At 39.3% G+C, this 21,126-nt stretch overlaps 1 protein-coding gene across 1 annotated transcript in view; it reads right to left on the reverse strand.

Moving 5' to 3' along the window:
• LOC110582535 (zinc finger X-linked protein ZXDB) overlaps positions 1 to 21,126 on the reverse strand; it is a 150,733-nt gene that overhangs the window by 128,174 nt on the left and 1,433 nt on the right. The window lies entirely within an intron of this gene.

The following is a 21,126-nucleotide window of genomic DNA, read 5'->3' on the forward strand; positions in this document are numbered from 1 at the left end:
AATGCCATTTGCAAATATCTTCTCCCATTCCGTGGGTTGTCTCTTAGTTTTCTTGACTGATTCTTTTGTTGTGCAGAAGCTTTTTATCTTGATGAAGTCCCAAAACCTCATTTTTGCTTTTGTTTCCCTTGCATTAGGAGATGTGTCTTGAAAAAGTTGCTGTGAATGTGTTCGAAGAAGTTATTGCCTGTGTTTTTTTCTAGGATTTTGATGGATTCCTGACTCACATTTGGATTTTTCATTAATTTTGAGTCTTCTGTGTGTATGGTGTAAGAGAATGATCCAGTTTCATTCTTATGGCTGTCCTATTTTCCCAGCACCATTTATTGAGGAGACTGTCGTTTTTCCATTAGATAGTCTTTCCTGCTTTGTTGAAGATTAGTGGACCATGGAGTTGAGGGTCCATTCCTGGGCTCTCTATTCTGTTCCACTGATCTATATGTCTGTTTTGTGCCAATACCATTCTGTCTTGATGATCACAGCTTTGTATATACCTTAAAGTGAGGCAACATTATGCCCCCAGCATTGTTTTCCTTTCTCAAATCCCCTGGTGATTCGGGGTCTTTTATGGTTTCACACAAATTTTAAAATTGTTGTTCCAGTTCTGTGAAAAATGTCAATGGTATCTTTATAGGGATTGCAATGAAAGTGTAGATTGCTCTGGGTAGCATAGATATTTTCACAATGTTTATTCTTCCAATAAGTGAGCATGGAGTTTTTTCCATTTCTTTGTGTCTTCCTCCATGTTTTTCATAAGTGTTTTGTAGTTTCTGGAGTATAGATCCTTTACCTGTTTGGTTAGGTTTGTTCCAAGGTATCTTATGATTTTTGATGCTAGTGTAAATTGAATGAATTCCTCAATTTCTCTTTCTTCAGTCACATTGCTAGTGTATAGAAAAGCAACTGATTTCTGTGCATTAATTTTCTCTCCTGCCACATTGCTGAATTGTTGTATGAGTTCTAGTAATTTGGGGGTGGTATCTTTTGTGTTTTCCACATGAAGGATCATGTCATCTGTGAAGAGAGAGTTTGACTTCATCCTTGTCAATTTGAATGCCTTTCATTTCTAATTTTCTGCTGTCTGATTGCTGAAGCTAGGACTTCTAGTACTACATTGATCAATAATAATGAGAGTTGGCATCTCTGTCAGGTTCCTGACCTTAAGGGGAAAGCTGTCAGTTTTGCCCCACTGAATGATATTATCTCCAGGCTTTTCATAAATGACTTTTATAATATTGAGTCATGCTCCCTCTAACCCTATATTTTGAAGAGTTTTAATCAGGAAAGGATGTTGTATTTTGTCAAATGCTTTTTCTGCATCAATTGAAAGGATCATATCGTTCTTGTCTCTTCTTTTGTTAATGTGATCTATCACATTGATCAATTTGAGAATGTTGAACCACCCTTGTATCCCAGGAATAAATTGCACTTGCTTTTGGTGAATAATCCATTTATTGTACTGTGGTTCCTACTAGCTAGGATCTTGTTGAGTACTTTTGCATCCATGTTCATTAGGGATTTTGGCCTGTAATTCTCCTTTTTGATGGTTTTTTTGTCTGGTTTCTGGATCAGGGTTATACTGGTTTCATAGTATGATTTTGGAAGTTTTCCTTCCATTTTTATTTTTTGAAACAACTTCAGTAGAATAGCAGGATGCTCTTTAACTTCCAAGTGTATGAATTCCTTCCAAATTTTTTCTTGTGATTGAGTCCCAGTTTTAAAGCATTATGGTCTGAGAATATACAGGGAATAATCTCAGTCTTTTGCTATTGGTAAAACTGATATGTGAACCACTATATCATATATTTTGGAGAATGTTCTGTGTATATTTGAGAAAAATGAGTATTCTGTTGTTTTAGAGTAGAATGTTCTGTATATACCTACAAAGTCCATCTGGTCCAATGTGTCATTTAAAGCTCTTGTTTCTTTGTTGATCTTCTGTTTAGATGATCTGTCCAGTGCTGAGAGTGGAGTGTTAAAATCTACTATTAATGTATTATTATCTATCTGATTCTTTATTTTGGTTAACAGCTGGCTTATGTAGTTGCCAACGTGGTAGAGCACATCAATTAAAGAAAAGACAAGAACCATATGATCCTCTCAATTTATGAAGAAAAAGTATTTGACAAAATACGAGATCCATTCCTGATTAAAACTCTTCAGAGTATAGGGATAGAGGGAACATTCCTCAATATCATAAAAACCATCTATGAAAAGCCCAAAGTGGATATCATTCTCAACAGCTTTTCCCTTAAGGTCAGGAATACGACAAGGATGCTCACTCACACCAATATTGCTCATCATAGTAGTAGAAGTCCTAGCCGCAGCTATCAGACAACAAAAAGAAATAAAATGCATCCAAATTGGGAAAGAAGAAGTCAAACTCTCCCTCTTCATAGATGACATGATCCTTTATGTGGAAAACGAAAAGATTCCACCCCCAAATTACTAGAACTCATACAGCAATTCAGCAATGTAGCAAGATACAAAATCAATGCACAGAAATCAGTTGTTTTTCTATATATTAACAATGTGATTGAAGAACGAGAAATTAAGGAATCAATTCCATTCACAATAGCAACAAAAACCAGAAGATAACCAGGAAGAAACCTAACCAACAGGTAAAGGATCTATACTCTAGAAACTACAGAAACTGAATGAAAGAATCAAAGAAATTGAGAAAGACACAAAAAGATGGAAAAACATTCCATGCTCATGGATTGAAAGAATAAACATTGTTAAAATGTCTACCCACTGAGAGCTTTTTACACTTTCAATACCATCCCTATTAAAATACCATTTGCATTTTTCAAAGAGCTGGTACAAACATTCCTAAAATTTTTATGGAACCAGAAAAGAGCCTGAAATGATGAAAAAGAAAAACAAAACTGGGGGCATCACGTTGCCTGAATTCAAGCTATATTACAAAGCTGTGATCACCAACACAGCATAGTATTTGCACAAAAACAAACACATAGATCAATGGAACAGAATAGAGACTCCAGAAATGGAACCTCAACTCAATGGTCAACTAATTTTTGACAAATCAGTAAAAAATATCCAATGGAAAAAAGTCTTTTCAATAAGTGGTGCTGGGAATATTGAACAACTACATATAGTAAATTGAAACTGGACCATTCCCTTACACCATACACAAAGGTAAACTCAAAATGGATGAAAGACCTCAATGTGAGACAGGAATCTATCAAAATCCTAGAGGAGATCATAGGCAGTTACCTCTTCAACATCAGCCATAGTAACTTATTTCCAGACACGTCTCCAAGGCAAGGGAAACAAAAGCAAAAATGAACTTTTGGGGCTTCATCAAGATAAAAAGCTTCTGCACAGCAAAGGAAACAGTCAACAGCACTAAGAGGCAACACACGGAATGGGAGAAGATATTTGCAAATGACATTACAGATAAAGGGCTGATATCCAAAATCTGTAAAGAGCTTCTCAAACTCAACACTCAAAAAACTAATAACCCAGTCACAAAATGGGCAGAAGACATGAAGAGACACTTCTCCAAAAGAGACATACAAATGGCTAACAGACACATGAAAAAATGCTCAACAACATAGCCATCATGGAAATACAAATTAAAACCACAATGAGATACCACATTACACCATTTAGAATGGCAAAAATTAACAAGACAGGAAACAACATATGTTGCTGAGGATGTGGAGAAAGGGGAACACTTTTAGACTGTTGTTGGGAATGCAAGTTGGTACAGCCATTCTGGAAAACAGTATGGAGGTTTCTCAAGATGTTATGAATAGAGCTACACTATGACCCAGCAATTGCACTACTGGGTATTTACCCAGTAAGCTGGACCATTCTCTAACCCCATACACAAAGATAACTTCAAAATGGATGAAAGACCTCAATGTGAGACAGGAGTCCATCAAAATCATAGAGCAGAACCCAGGCAGCACCCTCTTCGACCTTGGACAAAGCAACTTCTTGCAAGACACTTCTCTAAAGGTAAGGGAAACAAAAGCAAAAACGAACTTTTGGGAGTTTATCAGGATAAAATGCTTCTGCACAGCAAATGAAACAGTCAACAAAATTAAAAGGCAGCCTACGGAATGGGAGAGGATATTTGCAAAAGTTTTACCAGATAAAGGGCTGGTATCCAAAATCTATAAAGAACTTCTCAAACTCAGCACCCAAAAAACATATAATCTAGTCAAGGAATGGGCAGAAGACATCAAAGAAGACATACAAATGGCCAACAGACCCATGAAAAGAAAATGCTCCATATCACTTGTCATCATGGAAATACAAATCAAAAACATAATGAGATACCACCTTACACCAAGGTAGAATGGCTAAATTAACAAGGCAAGGAACAACAAATGTCAGGGAGGATGTGGAGAAAGGGAAACGCTCTTACACTGTTGGTGGGAATGCAAGCTGGTACAGCCACTCTGGAAAACAGTATGGAAGTTCTTCAATAAGGTAAAAATAGAGCTACCTTACAACCCACCAATTGCATAAGTAGGTATTTACCCTGAAGATACAGATTAGTGAAAAGAAGGGGCACATGTACACCAATGATCATAGCAGCAATGTCTACAATAGGTAAATTGTGGAAGGAGCCAAGATGCCCTTCAACAGATGAATGAATAAAGAAGATGTGCTACATATACACAATGGAATATAATTCAGCCATCAGAAACGATGAATACCCACCATTTGCATCGACATGGATGGAGCTGGAGGGGATTATGTTAAGTGAAGTAAGTCAAACAGAGAAACACAATTATCATATGTTTTCACTCATATGTGGAACAAAAGCAATAGCACAGAGGAACATAGGGAAATGGAGGGAAATCCAAAGGGGGAGAAATCGGAGAAGGAGGCGAACCATGAGAGACCATGGACCCCAAGAAACAATCTGGGAGTTTCAGTGGGTAGGGGACTGGGGGAGGGGTTAACAGGGTGATGGGTATTGAGGAGGGCACGTGCTGTGATGAGCATGGGGTGTTACACTTAACTGATGAATTACTGAACACTGGATCAAAGACTAATTATGTACTATACAATGGCTATCTGAACATAATACAAAATAAACTAAGTAACTAAATAAATTTTTAAAAAAGAAAGAAAATGAATCTCTTGTAGACAGCATATGGATGGGTCCTGCTTTTGAATCAATCTGAAACCCTGTGTCTTTTGATGGGAACGTTCAGCCCTTTCACATTGAGAGTAACTATTGACAGATATGAATTTAGTGCCATCATATTGCTTGTAAAGTCTCTGTTTCTATAGATTGTCTGTTACTCTCTGTTCTATATTATTCTTGGGGTCTCCCTTCTTTTATAGAATCCCTCTTAATATTTTTTGCAGGGCTGGCTTGGTGGTCACATATTCTTTCATTTTCTGCCAGTCCTGGAAGCTTTTTATCTCTCCATCTGTTCTGAATGACAACCTTGCTCTGTAAAGTATTCTTGACTGCATGTTCTTCTCATTTAGTATTCTGGATATGTCTTGCCAGCCCTTTCTGGCCTGCCAGGTCTCTGTGGTTTGGTCTGTTATTAGTCTGATGTTCCTCCTTCCATATGTAAGAAATCTATTCCCCCTAGCTGCCCTCAGGATAGCTTCCTTGGCTCTAAGATTTGCAAGCTTTGCTATTATATGTTGGTGTTGATATATTTTTATTGATTTTGGGAGGATCCTCCCTGCCTCTTGGACTTGATTGCTTATTTCCTTCCCCAGATTAGTTACGTTCTCAGCTATGATTTGCTCAATTATACCATATTATCGCCTCTCTCTCCACCCCCTCGGGGATCCCAATAATTCTGACACTGGAAATTTTCATGGCATCATTGATCTCAAGTCTATTTTCCTGGGCTACTAGTTGCCTATCCGTATCTTCCTCAGCTTCCTTCCTTTCCACCAGCTTCTCTTCTTGTTCTGCCCCCATTTACCATGGCTGCTAGATTATCCAGTTTAGACTGCATCTTATTCATAGTATTTTTAAGTTCGGACTGATTAGATCTCATTTTTGCCCTTAGAGATTCTATATTGTCAATAATGTTTTTTTCAAGTCTAGCTATTGACTTCATGATTGTTATCCTGAAGTCCATCTCTGACATCTTGCTTATATCCATATTCATTAGTTCTCTGGCAGAGGACACTGTCTCTTGGTCTTTTCTTTGTTGGGAGTTCCTCCTCCTAGTCACTCTGTTCTTGGATGGTTGAACAAATGAACAGAGACAAAAATATCAAAAATGACTCAAGGAAAATGCACCTTAGAAAAAATCTGATGTGGTTGAAAGCTACCACAGATATGCAATCAAAGCCAAGTTTATCCAAAACAATAAAAAAAGAAAAAAAAGAGGAGGGAATGGGGAGAGGGATTGACTGCTTTTCTTTGGGGGTGCACTGAGGAGTGGGGCCCTGAGTTCTTGGCTCCTCCAGAGCAGAGATTGGGAGGCTGCCATTTTCACTCTCGTCCTCCAAAGCTGTGTGGAAAATTTGTAGGGAACAAAAGCTACCAAGAGCAAACCTGAGCAGATTACTTAGCCCGGCCCCTGGCAAGAGCGGGACAATTCTGCCTCAGGCAAAGATATTTGAGAACCACTGCAACAGGCGCCTCCCCCAGAAGATCAGCAAGGACAGCCAGCCAAGACCAAGTTTACTGATCAATGAGAACAGCAGAACTCGAGCATTAGGGGAATACAGCACGTTGAATTCATGGGTTTTTTTCCCCATGATTCTTTACTCTTTCAAAGATAATTTTTTAAATTTTCTTTTTTTTTCTTTTTCTATTTTTTTAATTTTTCTTTTTCCCTTTTTCAACCAACATCTTATCAATCCCTTTTTTAAAAATCTTTTTTAATTTTCATTTTTACATTCATATTCTATCTCTTCATTTTAGTTAACCTTATTTTTGGTATATATATCAGTTGTACTCACTTTAAAATTTTGGGATACAGTTTCTTTTAACAGACCAAAATATACCCTAAATCTCTAGTGTATGGCTTTGTTCTAGTCTCCTGCTTGATCACATTCTCTCCCCCTATTTTTAAAAATTTCTCTTCTTTCTTTTTTCAACCAACTTCTTATCAATTCTTTTTATAAAATCTTTTATAATTTTCATCTTTACATTCATATTCCATCCCTTCATCGTATTTACCCTTATATTTGTACATCTGTAAGTTTTTCTTTCTTTAAAATTTTGGGAGGGAGTTTCTTCTAACAGACCAAAATATGCCCCAAATCTAGTGTGTGGTACTGATTTTTTCACCAGCCTGATCACATTTGATCATATCCTTTTTTTCTTTTTCTTTTTTTTTTCTTTCTTTCCCTTTCTTTTCCCCTGGTTTCAAGTCTCTTCTGATTTGTTTAGTGTATATTTTTCTGGGGTTGTTGTTACCCTGTTAGCATTTTGTTCTCTCATTCATCTATTCTCTTCTGGACAAAATGACAAGATGGAAAAACTCACCTCAAAAAAAAAAAAAAGGCAGTACTGACTGCCAGGGACCTAATCAATACGGACATTAGTAAGATGTCAGAACTAGAGTTGAGAATGACAATTATAAAGATACTAGCTGGGCTTGAAAAAAGCATGGAAGATACTAGAGAAACGCTTTTTGGAGAAATAAAAGAACTAAAATCTAACCCAGTCAAAATCAAAAAGGCTATTAATGAGGTGCAATAAAAAATGGAGGCTCTAACTGCCAGGATAATTGATGCAGAAGAGAGAATTAGTGCTATAGAAGACCAAATGATGGAAAATAACGAAGCTGAGAAAAAGAGAGATAAACAACTACTGGATCACGAGGGCAGAATTTGAGAGATAAGTGATACCATAAGAAAACAATACATATTCTAGAGGGGAGGGGGGTGGGGGGATGGGTTAGCCTGGTGATGGGTATTAAGGAGGGCACGTTCTGCATGGAGCACTGGGTGTTATACACAAGCAATGAATCATGGAACACTAGATCAAAAACTAATGATGTAATGTATGGTGATTAACATAACATAATAAAAAAAAAAAGAAAAATTGGGATCCCAGAAGAAGAAGAAAGCGAGAGAGGGGCAGAAGGTATATTGGAACAAATTATAGCAGAGAAGTTCCCTAATTTGGGGAAGGAAACAGGCATCAAAATCCAGGAGGCACAGAGAACGCCCCTCAAAATCAATAAAAATACGTCAATACTCTGACATCTAATAGTAAAACATACAAGTCTCGGAGACAAAGAGAAAATCCTGAAAGCAACTCAGGACAAGAGGTCTGTAACCTACAAGGGTAGAAGCATTAGATTGGCAACAGACTTATCCACAGAGACCTGGCAGGCCAAAAAGGACTGGCATGATATATTCAGAGCACTAAACAAGAAAAATATGCAGCCAAGAATACTATATCCAGCTAGGCTGTCACTGAAAATAGAGAGATAAAAAGCTTCTAGGACAAACAAAAACTAAAAGAATTTGCAAACACGAAAGTAGCCCTACAAGAAATATTGAAAGGGGTCCTCTAAGCAAGGAGAGAGCCTAAAAGTAACATAGACTAGAAAAGAACAGAGACAATATACAGTATCAGTCACCTTAGAGGCAAATCAATGGCACTAAATTCATATCTTTCAATAGTTACCCTGAATGTAAATGGGTTAAATGCCCCAATCAAAAGACACAGGCTTGGGCGCCTGGGTGGCTCAGTTGGTTAAGCGACTGCCTTCGGCTCAGGTCATGATCCTGGAGTCCCGGGATCGAGTCCTGCATCAGGCTCCCTGCTCGGCAGGGAGTCTGCTTCTCCCTCTGACCCTCCTCCCTCTCATGCTCTCTGTCTCTCATTCTCTCTCTCGCAAATAAATTAAAAAAAAAAAAGACACAGGCTATCAGACTGGATAAAAAAACAAGACCCATTGATATGCTGTCTTCAAGAGACTCATTTTAGACCAAAAGACACCTCCAGATTGAAAGTGAGGGGGTGGAAAACTATTTACCATGCTAATGAACACCAAAAGAAAGCTGGGGTGACAATCCTTATATCAGACAAATTAAATTTTAAACCAAAGACTATAATAAGAGATGAGGAAGGACACTATATCCTACTTAAAGGGTCTATCCAACAAGAAGATATAACAATTGTAAATATCTATTCCCCTAACATGGGAGTAGCCAATTATATAAGCCAATTAATAACAAAATCAAAGAAACACATCGACAACAATACAATAATAGTAGGGGACTTTAACACTCCCCTCACTGAAATGGACAGATCACCTAAGCAAAAGACCAACAAACAAATAAAGACTTGGGGCGCCTGGGTGGCTCAGTCATTAAGCGTCTGCCTTCGGCTCAGGTCATGATCCTGGAGTCCTGGAATTGAGCCCTGCGTCGGGCTTGCTGCTTGGCAGGAAGCCTGCTTCTCTCCCTCTCCCACTCCCCCTGCTTTTGTTCCCTTTCTCGCTGTGTCTCTGTAAAATAAATAAAATCTTTTAAAAAATTTAAAAAAAATAAAGACTTTAAATGACACACTGGACCAAATGGACTTCACAGATATATTCAGAATATTCCATCCCAAAGCAACAGAATACACATTCTTCTCTACTGCCCATGGAACATTCTCCAAAATAGATCACATCCTAGGTCACAAATCAGGTCTCAACCAGTACCAAAAGATTGGGATCATTCCCTGCATATTTTCAGACCAGAATGCTTTGAAACTAGAACTCAATCACAAGAGGAAAGTTGGAAAGAACTCAAATACATGGAAGCTACAGAGCATCCCACTAAAGAATGAATGGGTCAACCAGGAAATTAAAGAATAATTAAAAATAATAATAATGGAAACAAATGAAAATGAAAACACAACTGTTCAAAATCTTTGGGATGCAGCAAAGGTGGTCCTAAGAGGAATGTATATAGCAAAACAAGCCTTTCTCAAGAAACAAGAGAGGTCTCAAATACACAACCTAACCCTACGCCTAAAGGAGCTGGAGAGAGAACAGCAAATAAAGCCTAAACCCAGCACGAGAAGAGAAACAATAAAGATTAGAGCAGAAATCAATGAAATAGAAACCAAAAGAACAGTAGAACAGATCAACGAAACTAGGAGCTGGTTCTTTGAAAGAATTAATAAGATTGATAAACCCCTGGCCAGACTTATCAAAAAGAAAAGAAAAAAGACCCAAATAAATAAAATCATGAATGAAAGAGGAGAAATCACAACCAACACCAAAGAAGTACAAACAATTATAAGAACATATTATGAGCGACTCTATGCCAGCAAATTAGATAATATGGAAGAAATGGATGCATTCCTAGAGATGTATCAACTACCAAAACTCAACCAGGAAGAAATAGAAAACCTGAACACACCCATAACCACTAAGGAAATTGAAGCAGTAATCAAAAATCTCACAACAAACAAGAGGCCAGGGCCAGATGTCTTCCCAGGGGAAATCTAGCAAACATTTAAAGAAGAATTAATACGTATTCTTCTGAAACTGTTCCAAAAAATAGAAATGGAAGGAAAACTTCCAAACTCGTTTTATGAGGCCACCATTACCTTGATCCCCAAACCAAAGACCCCATCAAAAAGGAGAATTACAGACCAATATCCTTCATGAACATGGATGCAAAAATTTTCACCAAAATACTAGCCAATAGGATCCAACAGTAATTAAAAGGATTATTCACCACGACCAAGTGGGATTTATTCCTGGGCTGCAAGGTTGGTTCAGCATCTGCAAATCAATCAGTGTGATACAATACATTAACAAAAGAAAGAACAAGAACCATATGATCCTCTCAAGAGATGCAGAAAAAGCATTTGACAAAGTACAGCATCGTTTCTTGATTAAAACTCTTCAGAGTGTAGGGATAGAGGGTACATACCTCAATATCATAAAAGCCATCTATGAAAAACCCACAGCGAACATCATTCTCAAAGGGGAAAAACAGAGCTTTCCCCCTAAGTTCAGGAACATGGCAGGGATGTCCACTATCACCACTGCTATTCAAAAGAGTACTAGAAGTCCTAGCCACAGCAATCAGACAACAAAAAGAAATAAAAGACATCTGAATTGTCAAAGAAGTCAAACTCTCACTCTTTGCAGATGACATGATACTTTATGTGGAAAACCCAAAAGACTCCACCCCAAAACTGCTAGAACTCATACAGGAATTCAGTCAAGTGGCAGGATATAAAATCAATGCACAGAAATCAATGACATTCCTATACACCAAGACAGAAGAAAGAGAAATTAAGGAGTCGATCCCATTTACAATTGCACCCAAAACCATAAGATACCTAGGAATAAATCTAACCAAAGAGGCAAAGAATCTGTACTCAGAAAACTATAAAATACTCATGAAAGAAATTGAGGATGCCACAAAGAAATGGAAAAATTTTCCATGCTCATGGATTGGAAGAACAAATATTGTGAAGATGTCAGTGCTACTTAGAGCAATCTACACATTCAGTGCAATCCCTATCAAAATACCATCCACTTTTTTTTCAAAGAAATGGAACAAATAATCCTAAAAAATTTATGGAACCAGAAAAGACCCCGCATAGCCAGAGGAATGTTGAAAAAGAAAAGCAAAGCTGGTTGCATCACAATTCCGGACTTCAAGCTCTATTACAAAGCTGTCATCATCAAGACACTATGGTACTGGCACAAAAACAGACACATAGTTCAATGGAACAGAGTAGAGAGCTCAGAAATGGACCTTCAACTCTATGGTTGACTAATCTTTGACAAAGCAGGAAAGAATGTCCAATGGAAAAAAGACAGTCTCTTCAACAAATGGTGTTGGGAAAATTGGACAGCCACATGCAGAAGAATGAAACTGGACCATTTCCTTACACCACACACAAAAATAGACTCCAAATGGTTGAAAGACCTTAATGTGAGACAGGAGTCCATCAAAATCCTTGAGGAGAACACAGGCAGCAACCTCTTCGACCTCAGCCACAGCAACTTCTTCCTAGAAACATCGCCAAAGGCAAGGGAAGCAAGGGCAAAAATGAACTATTGGGACCTCATCAAGATAAAAAGCTTTTGCACAGCAAAAGAAACAGTCAACAAAACCAAAAGACAACCCACAGAATGGGAGAAGATATTTGCAAATGACATATAAGATAAAGGGCTGGTATCCAAAATCTATAAAGAACTTATCAAGCTCAACACTCAAAGAACAAATAATCCAATCAAGAAATGGGCAGAAGAGATGAACAGACATTTTTCCAAAGAAGATATCCAAATGGCCAACAGACCCATGAAAAAATGCTCAATGTCGCTCAGCATCAGGGAAATCCAAATCAAAACCTCAATGAGATACCACCTCACACCAGTTAGAAAGGCTAAAATTAATATGTCAGAAAATGATAGATGTTGGCAAGGATGCAGAGAAAGGGGAACCCTCCTACACTTTTGGTGGGAATGCAAGCTGGTGTAGCCACTCTGGAAAACAGTATGGAGGTGCCTCAAAAAGTTGAAAATAGAGCTACCGTACCACCCAGGAATTGCACTACTGGGTATTTACCCGAAACATACAAATGTTGGGATCTGAAGGGGTACATGCACCCCAATGTTTGTAGCAACAATGTCCACAATAGCCAAACTATGGAAAAAGCCAAGATGTCCATCAACAGATGAATGGATAAAGAAGTTGTGGTATATATATCTACAATCGAATATTATGCAGTCTTCAAAAACACAAAATTTTGCCATTTGCAATGACATGAGTGCACCTAGAAGGTATTACACTAAGCGAAATTAGTCAATCAGAGAAAGACAAGTATCATATGATCTCACTGTTATGAGCAATTCTTAATCTCAGGAAACAAACTGAGGGTTACTGGAGTGTTGGGGGGTGGGAGGGATGGAGTGGTTGTGTCATAGACATTGGGGAGGGTATGTGCTATGGTGAGCCCTGTGAATTGTATAAGACTGATGAATCACAGACCTGTACCTCTGAAACAAATAATACATTATATGTTTAAAAAAAAAAAAAAGATAGTAGGAAGGGAAAAATGAAGGGGTGAAATTGGAGGGGTAGACAAACCATGAGAGTCTGTGGACTCTGAGAAACAAGCTGAGGGTTCTAGAGGGGAGGGGGATGGGGGGATGGGTTAGCCTGGTGATGGGTATTAAGGAGGGCACATATTGAATGGACCACTGGGTGTTATAGGCAAACAATGAATCATGTAACACTACATCAAAAAAAATTAATTTTTAAAAAAAGAAAGCAAAAAAATAAGTTGGGAAATAAGAATCTATTTGAAACAGGAACAGGGTAAAAAAAAAAAGAGATAAAGAAAGAATAAGAAAGGAAACTAAAAATGTAAAATTTTAGCCTGAATTGTAAACGAGTTCTGAGGGAACGCCTGGAGCAAGCTCCCTATATTATTTCCCCTGGCACTGAAGTTTTAGTCCCGTGGGAAATAAGCTTAATATTCACCTGTTCTTCCTGTCTGTCTTCTGCGGGAGGGGACTGTTGCATGGCTTTTCAGGAGTCCCACCAACCCTTGTCAGGGGGATGGGCTTAACGTAAGCTGGTGGGCTGTGTGGCTTTTGTTCCCTCGCATCTTTCAGCTTCTCTTTGGAGGGTCAGAGCAAATATGGCTGTTGGGGAATCTCTGGCCCAGAGGTTCAAGTTTGCGGCCCCCCCCAACAAATCCTTCAAGCCATACTGTCTCCACCTTTGTGTCTACCAAATTCCATAGACTCACACAATTCATGCCCGCTGCACCCCTCTGGGGGGGGGGAGTCACAGGGACCTTCAAGCATCTGTGTGCTTTGTAACTTTGCAATTGCTAGCAGCCATGGGCTTACGTGTGCACCCTCTTCTGCAGCTCCCAGGTCACCCTGGGTGCGGCCCTAGTGTCCCTTTGGGGGTCACATTGACCTGAGAGCTGTTGCCCGGTCGTGGGCGTAGGCTCTTTGTGTGCCAAACCACTGAATCCTGTGGCTCCCATTGGCTACACCTCTCCTGGGGGAGTTATGGGCCCTGTCGTGAGCTTAAGCTGTTTTATATCTCTCCTAGGATGTTAAACAGCCTGTACCTTCTACTCCTTTTCAAGGTGGTCTGGCAAAGAGTGGTCTCCCTACTGGCTTGGCTCATGGTTTACAGTGACTGGAGGTGAGAGTCCCATCTGGGCTTGCTGACCATAACCAGTCTCCCTGCTCCACTGCTTGGGCACTCTATCAGTTCAGGCTTCCCCATTCTTTCTGAGTTTCCTGGAATTCTGATACCACAATGATCCACCTAGATTTCTGCCCTATTCATCCCCTGTGCCCTTTTAACAAGGGGATGCCTCTCATTAGAGCAGATTTCCAAGTGTCCTGATTTATTTTACTCAGGTGTTATATCACTTTCCAGTGGCCTGCTTATTGAAGCGTCCCCCTCCCCCCACTTATCTTCGGATATTTCCCCTGAAGATTCAAGGTTCCACATCTTCTGCCTTGCAAAAAGTAGTTGTTTTTCTGCTTGTGGAGATCCAGATAAACCTTCTTACATTTCAGGTTGAATTTGTGTATGTTCAGAATGGTTTGAGAGATATACAGCTAAATTTGAGGGACCAGATGAAACGAGGTCCCCTACTTTGCCGCCATCTTAAGATGATTTCCCTATTTTTTTAAATTTTTAATTTAAATTCAATTTAGTTAACACATAGTGTATTATTAGTTTCAGGAGTAGAATTCAGTGATTCATCAGTTGCATATAACACCCAGTGCTCATTACATCAAGTGCCCTTCTTAGAGCCCTTCACCCAATTACTCAATCCCTCCACTCACTTTCCCTCTAGCACCCCTCAGTTTGTTCCCTTTAGTTGAGAGTCTCTTATGGTTTGCCTCCCTCACTGTTTTTATCTTATTTTATTTTCCTTCCCTTCCCCTATGTTCACCTGGCTTCTTTCTTAAATTCCACATATGAGTGATATCATATGGTATTTGCCTTTCTCTGACTGACTTATTTCGCTTAGTATAATGTACTCTACTCCCACCCATGTCTTTGCAAATGGCAAGATTTCATTACTTTTGATGGCTAAGTAATATTCCATCGTGTATATATATATACCATATCTTCTTCACCCATTCATCATCAATGGACATCTGGGCTGTTTCCATATTTTAGCTATTGTAGATAATGTTGCTATACCCATTGGTTTGCATGAGCACCTTTGAATCAGTATTTTAGTGTCTTATGGATAAATACCTAACAGTACAATCACTGGGTCATAGGGGAATTCTATTTGTAACATTTTGAGGAACCTCCATACTGTTTTGCAGAGTGTCTGCACCAGTTTGAATTCCTACCAACACTGTAAGAGGGTTCCCTTTCTCCACATTCTCGCCAACATCTTACGTCCTGAGATGTTAATTTTAGGCATTCTGACCAGTGTGAGATGGTATCTCATTCTGGTTTTGATTTGTATTTCCCTAATGCCAAGTGATGTTGAAAATTTTTCCATGTGCCTATTAGCCTCTTGTAGGACTTCATTGGAGAAATGTGTGTTCATGTTCTTCTCCCCATTTCTGAGTGCTGTTGCTAGGACTTCTACTATTATATTGCATAATAGTGGCAAGAGTGGGCATCCTTGATGTGTTCCTGATCTTAAGGGAAAGGCTCTCAGGTTTTCCCCATTGAGGATGATATTTGCTGTGGGTTTTTCATAGATGGATTTCATGAACTTGAATAATGTTCCCTCTATCCCTATACTCTGAAGAGTTTTAATCAGGAAAGGATGCTGTATTTTGTCAAATGCTTTTTCTGCATCAATTGAGAGGACCATATGGTCCTTCTCTCTCCTCTTATTAATGTGTTCTATCACACTGATTGATTTGCAAATGTTGAACCACCCTTGCGTCCCAGGGATGAATCCCACTTGGTCATGGTGGGTGATCATTTTAATGTATGTTGGATACTATTAGCTAGGATTTTGTTGAGAATTTTGGAGTCCATATTCATCAGATATATCGGTCTGAAATTCTCCTTTTTGATGGGGTCTTTGCCTCTTTGGGGGATCAGGTAATGTGGGCCTCATAAAATGAGTCTGGAAGCTTTCTTTCTGTTTCTATTTTTTGAAAGAGCTTGAGTAAAATATGTGTTATTTCTTCTTTGAATGTTTGGTAGACCTCTGCAGGGAATCCATCAGACCCTGGACTCGTTTTTTGTGAGGTTTTTGATTACTGCTTCAGTCTTGTTACTGGTTATCGGCTATTCAGTTTGTCAGTTTCTTCCTGTTTCAGTCTTGGGAGTTTATACATTTCCAGGAAGGCATCCATTTCATCCAGATTGCTCAGATTTTGGCATATAGTTGTTGATAATAATTTCTAATAATTGTTTCTATTTCCTTGGTGCTAATCGTGATCTCTCCCCTTTCATTCATCATTTTATTAATTTGGGTCCTTTCTCTTTTCTTTTGGATAAGTCTGGCCAGTGGTTTTTCGATCTTATTAATTCTTTCAAAGAACCAGCTTCTAGTTTCATTGATCTGATCTACTGTGTTTCTGGTTTCTAATTCACTGATCTCTGCTCTAATCTTAATTATTTCTCTTCTAATGCATGGCTTAGGCATCCTTTATTGCTTTTTCTCTAGTTCTTTAAGGTGTAAAGTTAGTTGGTGAATTTGGGATTTTTCTATTTTTTGAGTGAGGCTTCGGTGGCTATGTATTTCCCCCTTTAGGACTGCCTTTGCAGTATGCCATAGGTTTTGGACTGATGTGTTTTCATTCTCATTGATTTCCATGAATTGTTTAAGTTCTTGTTTGATTTCCTGGTTGACCCAAACATTCTTGAGTAGAGTGTTCTTTAGCTTCCAAGTGTTTGAATTTCTTCCAAATTTTTTCTTGTTATTGAGTTATAGTTTTAAAGCATTATGATCTGAGAATATGCAGGGAATAATCTCAATCTTTGGGTATCGGTTGAGACCTGATTTGTGAGCCAGTATGTGGTGTGTTCTGGAGAAAGTTCCATGTGCGCTGGAGAAGAATGAGTATTCTGTTGTTAAGGTGGAGTGTTCTGTATATATCTATGAGGTCCATCTGGTCCAGTGTGTCATTCAAAGCTCTTGTTTCTTTTTTAATTTTCTGCTCAGATGATCTGTCTATTGCTGAGAGTGGAGTATTGAGGGCTCCTACAATTAAAGTATTGCTACCAATATGACACTTTATTTTGGTGAACAGTTGGCTTATGAAGATGGCTGCTCCCATGTTTGGGGCATAGGTATTTACAATTGTTAAATCTTCTTGTTGCATAGACCCTTTAAGAATGATTTAGTGTCCCTCTGTGTCTCTAACTACAGTATTTAATTTAAAATCTAATTTGTCTGATATAAGAATTGCTACCCCATCTTTCCTTTGAGGTCTGCTGGCATGGAAGATGGATCTCTATCCCTTGATTTTCAGTCTGGATGTATCTTTAGGTTCAAAATGAGTCTCTTTTAGACAGCATATGGATGGGTCCTGTCTTTTTATCCAATCTGCAGTTCTCTGCCATTTTATGGGAGCATTTAGACTGTTCACGTTGAGAGTGATTATTGAAAGATATGAATTAATTGTCATCATTTTGCCTGTGAAGACCTTGCATCTGTAGATTGTCCCTGTAAATTTCTTTTCTATATCACTCTTGGAGTCTTTCTCCTGTTATAGAACCCCCTTTAATATTTCTTGCATGGCTGGCTTAGTGGTCACATATTCTTTCAGTTTCTGCTGGTCATAAAAGCTCTGCATCTCTCCATCCATTCTAAATGACAGCTTGCCAGATAAAGTATTCTTGGCTGCATGTTCTACTCTTTTAGTACCCTGAATATGTCTTGCCAGGCCTTTCTGGCTTGGTAGGTCTCTGTGGATAGATATGTTGTTATTCTGATGTTCCTCCCTATGTACACAAAGAATCTCTTCCTCCTAAGTGCCCTTAAGATGGTTTCCTTGGTTCTAAGATTTGCGAGTTTTACTATTACATGCCAGGGTGTTGGCCTCTTTTCCTTGATCTTGGGAGGGGTCCTCTCTGCCTCTAGGACACGAGTGTTTGTTTCATTCTCCAGATTAGGGAAGTTCTCAGGTACGATTTGCTCAAATATATCTTCTAGTCCTCTCTCTCTCTCCACCCCCTCTAGGATCCCAATAATTGTGACATTGGAACCTTTCATGGTGTCACTTATTTCTCTGATTCTATTTTCATTGATTTTAAGTTGTTTTTCCCTGCCTTCTTTTCTATCAATTGATCTTCTAGATCACTAATTCGTTCCTCTGCCTCACTTACCCTAGCTGTTAGATTATCTAGATTAGATTGGACCTCATTGATAGCATTTTTATGTTCTGCCAATTCAGCTTTCATTTCTGCCCTTAGAGACTCTATGTTGCCATTAATCAATTTTTGCATTCTAGCTATTGTCTTCAAAATTGCTACCCTGAATTCTGTTTCCGACATCTTGGTTATATCTGCATCCATTTGTAAATCTGTGGCAGAAGTCACAGTCTTTGAGTCTTTCCTATTTGGGGCTTTCCTCCTCCTATTCATTCTGTAGAGGGGTGGTTGAGGGGATGTACAGAGTCTAAATTATTGACCAGAACCCAAGCAAGATGCACCTATTTTATAAGGACCTTACTGTTGGCACCCTCTTGTTCTCCCAGCTTGTCTTCTAGGGGAGGGGCCTGCTGTGTTGTTACTCAGGCAACCCTGTTTAGGCAGAATTACCCTGCCATCTGTGTGTGGGGGGGTAAAGCTCAGTCGCAACCGGTTTTTTGGGGCTTTTGTTCTCTGATGGCTTTCTCTGGCAGCTTTCCAAGTCTCTTCCGAGAGTCAGAGCAGAAGAGATAGCTTCCAATCCTCTGCCTCAGAACAGAGGGATCACAGTCTGTTTTTCAGTGAGCTCTCCAGGGCACACTATCTCTATTTCTGTCTGTGCTGCTATGAACTGCAGCATCCTTGGTTGTGCACCCCTGAGCACTGCTCCCAGTCCTCATCTCTAGGTCGGGGCAGGTTTCTGTCCTTTCTTCTTCTAAAACCACCAGCCACCCCAGTTCACACTCTCAGCCCTGCTGCTCCAGGTTTCAGTCTGGGGGCCTGCCCTAAAGTCCTTTTCCCATCACTACCAGTATGAGAGTCTGTGCCTGGTCCCCAGCATGGGAGGCTTTTGTGCTCCTGTGTTATTTCACCTTCCCAGTGCCAGTGCTTATGGCAGCTCCAGTCCCCTTCCGTTTATCTTCAGATATCTGCCCACAGAATCATTGCTCCTGGTTTCTGTGCCCAGTCCCCAGCTTGGGATGCTCTCACTCACCAGTGGTGTAGGATCCCCAGGGCTCCCTCCCCTTGCCATTTATCTTCGGATATCTGCATGCAGAATCACGACTCCAGGCTTCATACCTTGAAAGCAACTGCCTGTGATATTCTGTTTGTAGAGATCCAGATCTATCTTCTTACATCTCAGGCTGATTTTGTGGATGTTCAGAGTCGTCTGGGAGATATCCAGCTCAATTCTGGGGACGGGTTGGAATAGGGTCCCCTACTCCTCTGGCATCTTTTCCCCAATACATTTAATTTAAAGTAGACTCGGGTTCTGTTATCTCTGATGGCTAGTACATCCCTCTGATGTTTCCTGCTAGACATTCTGTCAGTGGCAGGCCCTCTGACCTTTGCACACATAATGCTAATTCCTACTCATGAAAGAAAATGGGGCAGAATTATATGACGGTTCCTTGCTGAGTCTTTGCTCACTCTTGATGATCACATCTTTTCCTGGGTGTTCACAAGCCATTCTTCTGTTTCACTCTAGAAGCTTGTTTGGTGGTGACACCAAGAGTTTTGGTCTATAGGGGAATTTAGATAGCCTTACTCTCCCCATTTTTGTTCACCACCTGTAGTGCATTGCATAGAGTCCCTCCAAAATGTATGCCCACATGGAACCTCAGAATGTGCAATTGTTTTGAAATAGGACCTTTGTAGATGTAACTACTTAGGTTAAGATGAGATCATATTGAATTAGAGAGATACTTTTTTAAGACAAACCTAGGAAACTAATACAATACCTCTGCCTATACCCAGCCTTTCTGCATAATTCCCACTACTCCCTCCTAAAAAAGACACTAAGCCTTGTGTCAGCAGTCATCTGTTCAGCATTTTCCAGTGCCCAGGGATATAATTCATCCAGGTTCCAAGATGTGAAGTAGTTAAAATTACTAGGTATTTTCTTAGGCCCTTCTCTCTTTCTTTCTACCCCTGGATTTGCTTCCTTATTTTCAAAATTTGTTTTTTCCTTTCATAAAAATTTTGGTTTTGATGACATAGATGGTAGAAGCAAGATGGGAATTGAGAATATGTGTGTGTGTGTTTATTTTTTGTTTGTATGTTTCTTTTAATCCCACACATCAATGTTTCTTCATCATCTTTAAGCTTCAGGCTGATCCCATTCTCAAGATTTTCTCTCCCTTTTTTTCCCCTATATTTGACTTTTTAAAGAACATTTGGTGCTATTTAAAATTATCATAAAACTAAAAAGGCAGTTAAACTTATCTAGTACATCAACAGTCTTTCAAAGTGTCTTTTGGGCTTTGGGATTTCTAGTTCATTTTTTTGAGATTTTATTTATCCATTTGAAAGAGAGAGAGGGAGAGAGAGAGAGAGAGAGCACTTGAGTGGGGGTAGTGAGGGGCAGAGGAAGAGGGAGAAGCACATTCCTTGCTGAGCAGGAAGCCCGACATGGGGCTTGGTCCCAGGACCCTGGGATCATGACCCAAGCCAAAGGCAGAAGCGAGCCAGCCAGGCACCACTCTAGTTCATTTTCAAAGGATTACCTTGCCTTTGTGACTGGCATGGATTTGTTCTTTAGAAAGTATTTCCGGGTGGTATTTGTGGTCACATTGTAAGTTTAGATTATAGATTTCAATGGTAAAGGGCAAGTTCTTTTCCTACAGCACCTCTCCCAGATGCCAAGGCTGCCTGCTTCATGTGACTCTGACTTTCAGATTTTAATTTTTTGGTTTTTAATCTAAGACCAAATTAATGTAACATAATATTTTTCACTTATTGAAGTTATTTATTTTCAATTTATTATGCTGACCAATTGATGTGTCCTGTTTCACTGAATTCACATGGTCAGGTATGCATTATGATTCAATTTACAGACGAAGAAAATGAGGTTCAATCAGAATGAGG

Source organism: Neomonachus schauinslandi, chromosome X (assembly GCF_002201575.2).
Source record: "Neomonachus schauinslandi chromosome X, ASM220157v2, whole genome shotgun sequence".
NCBI classification, from domain to species: domain Eukaryota; kingdom Metazoa; phylum Chordata; class Mammalia; order Carnivora; family Phocidae; genus Neomonachus; species Neomonachus schauinslandi.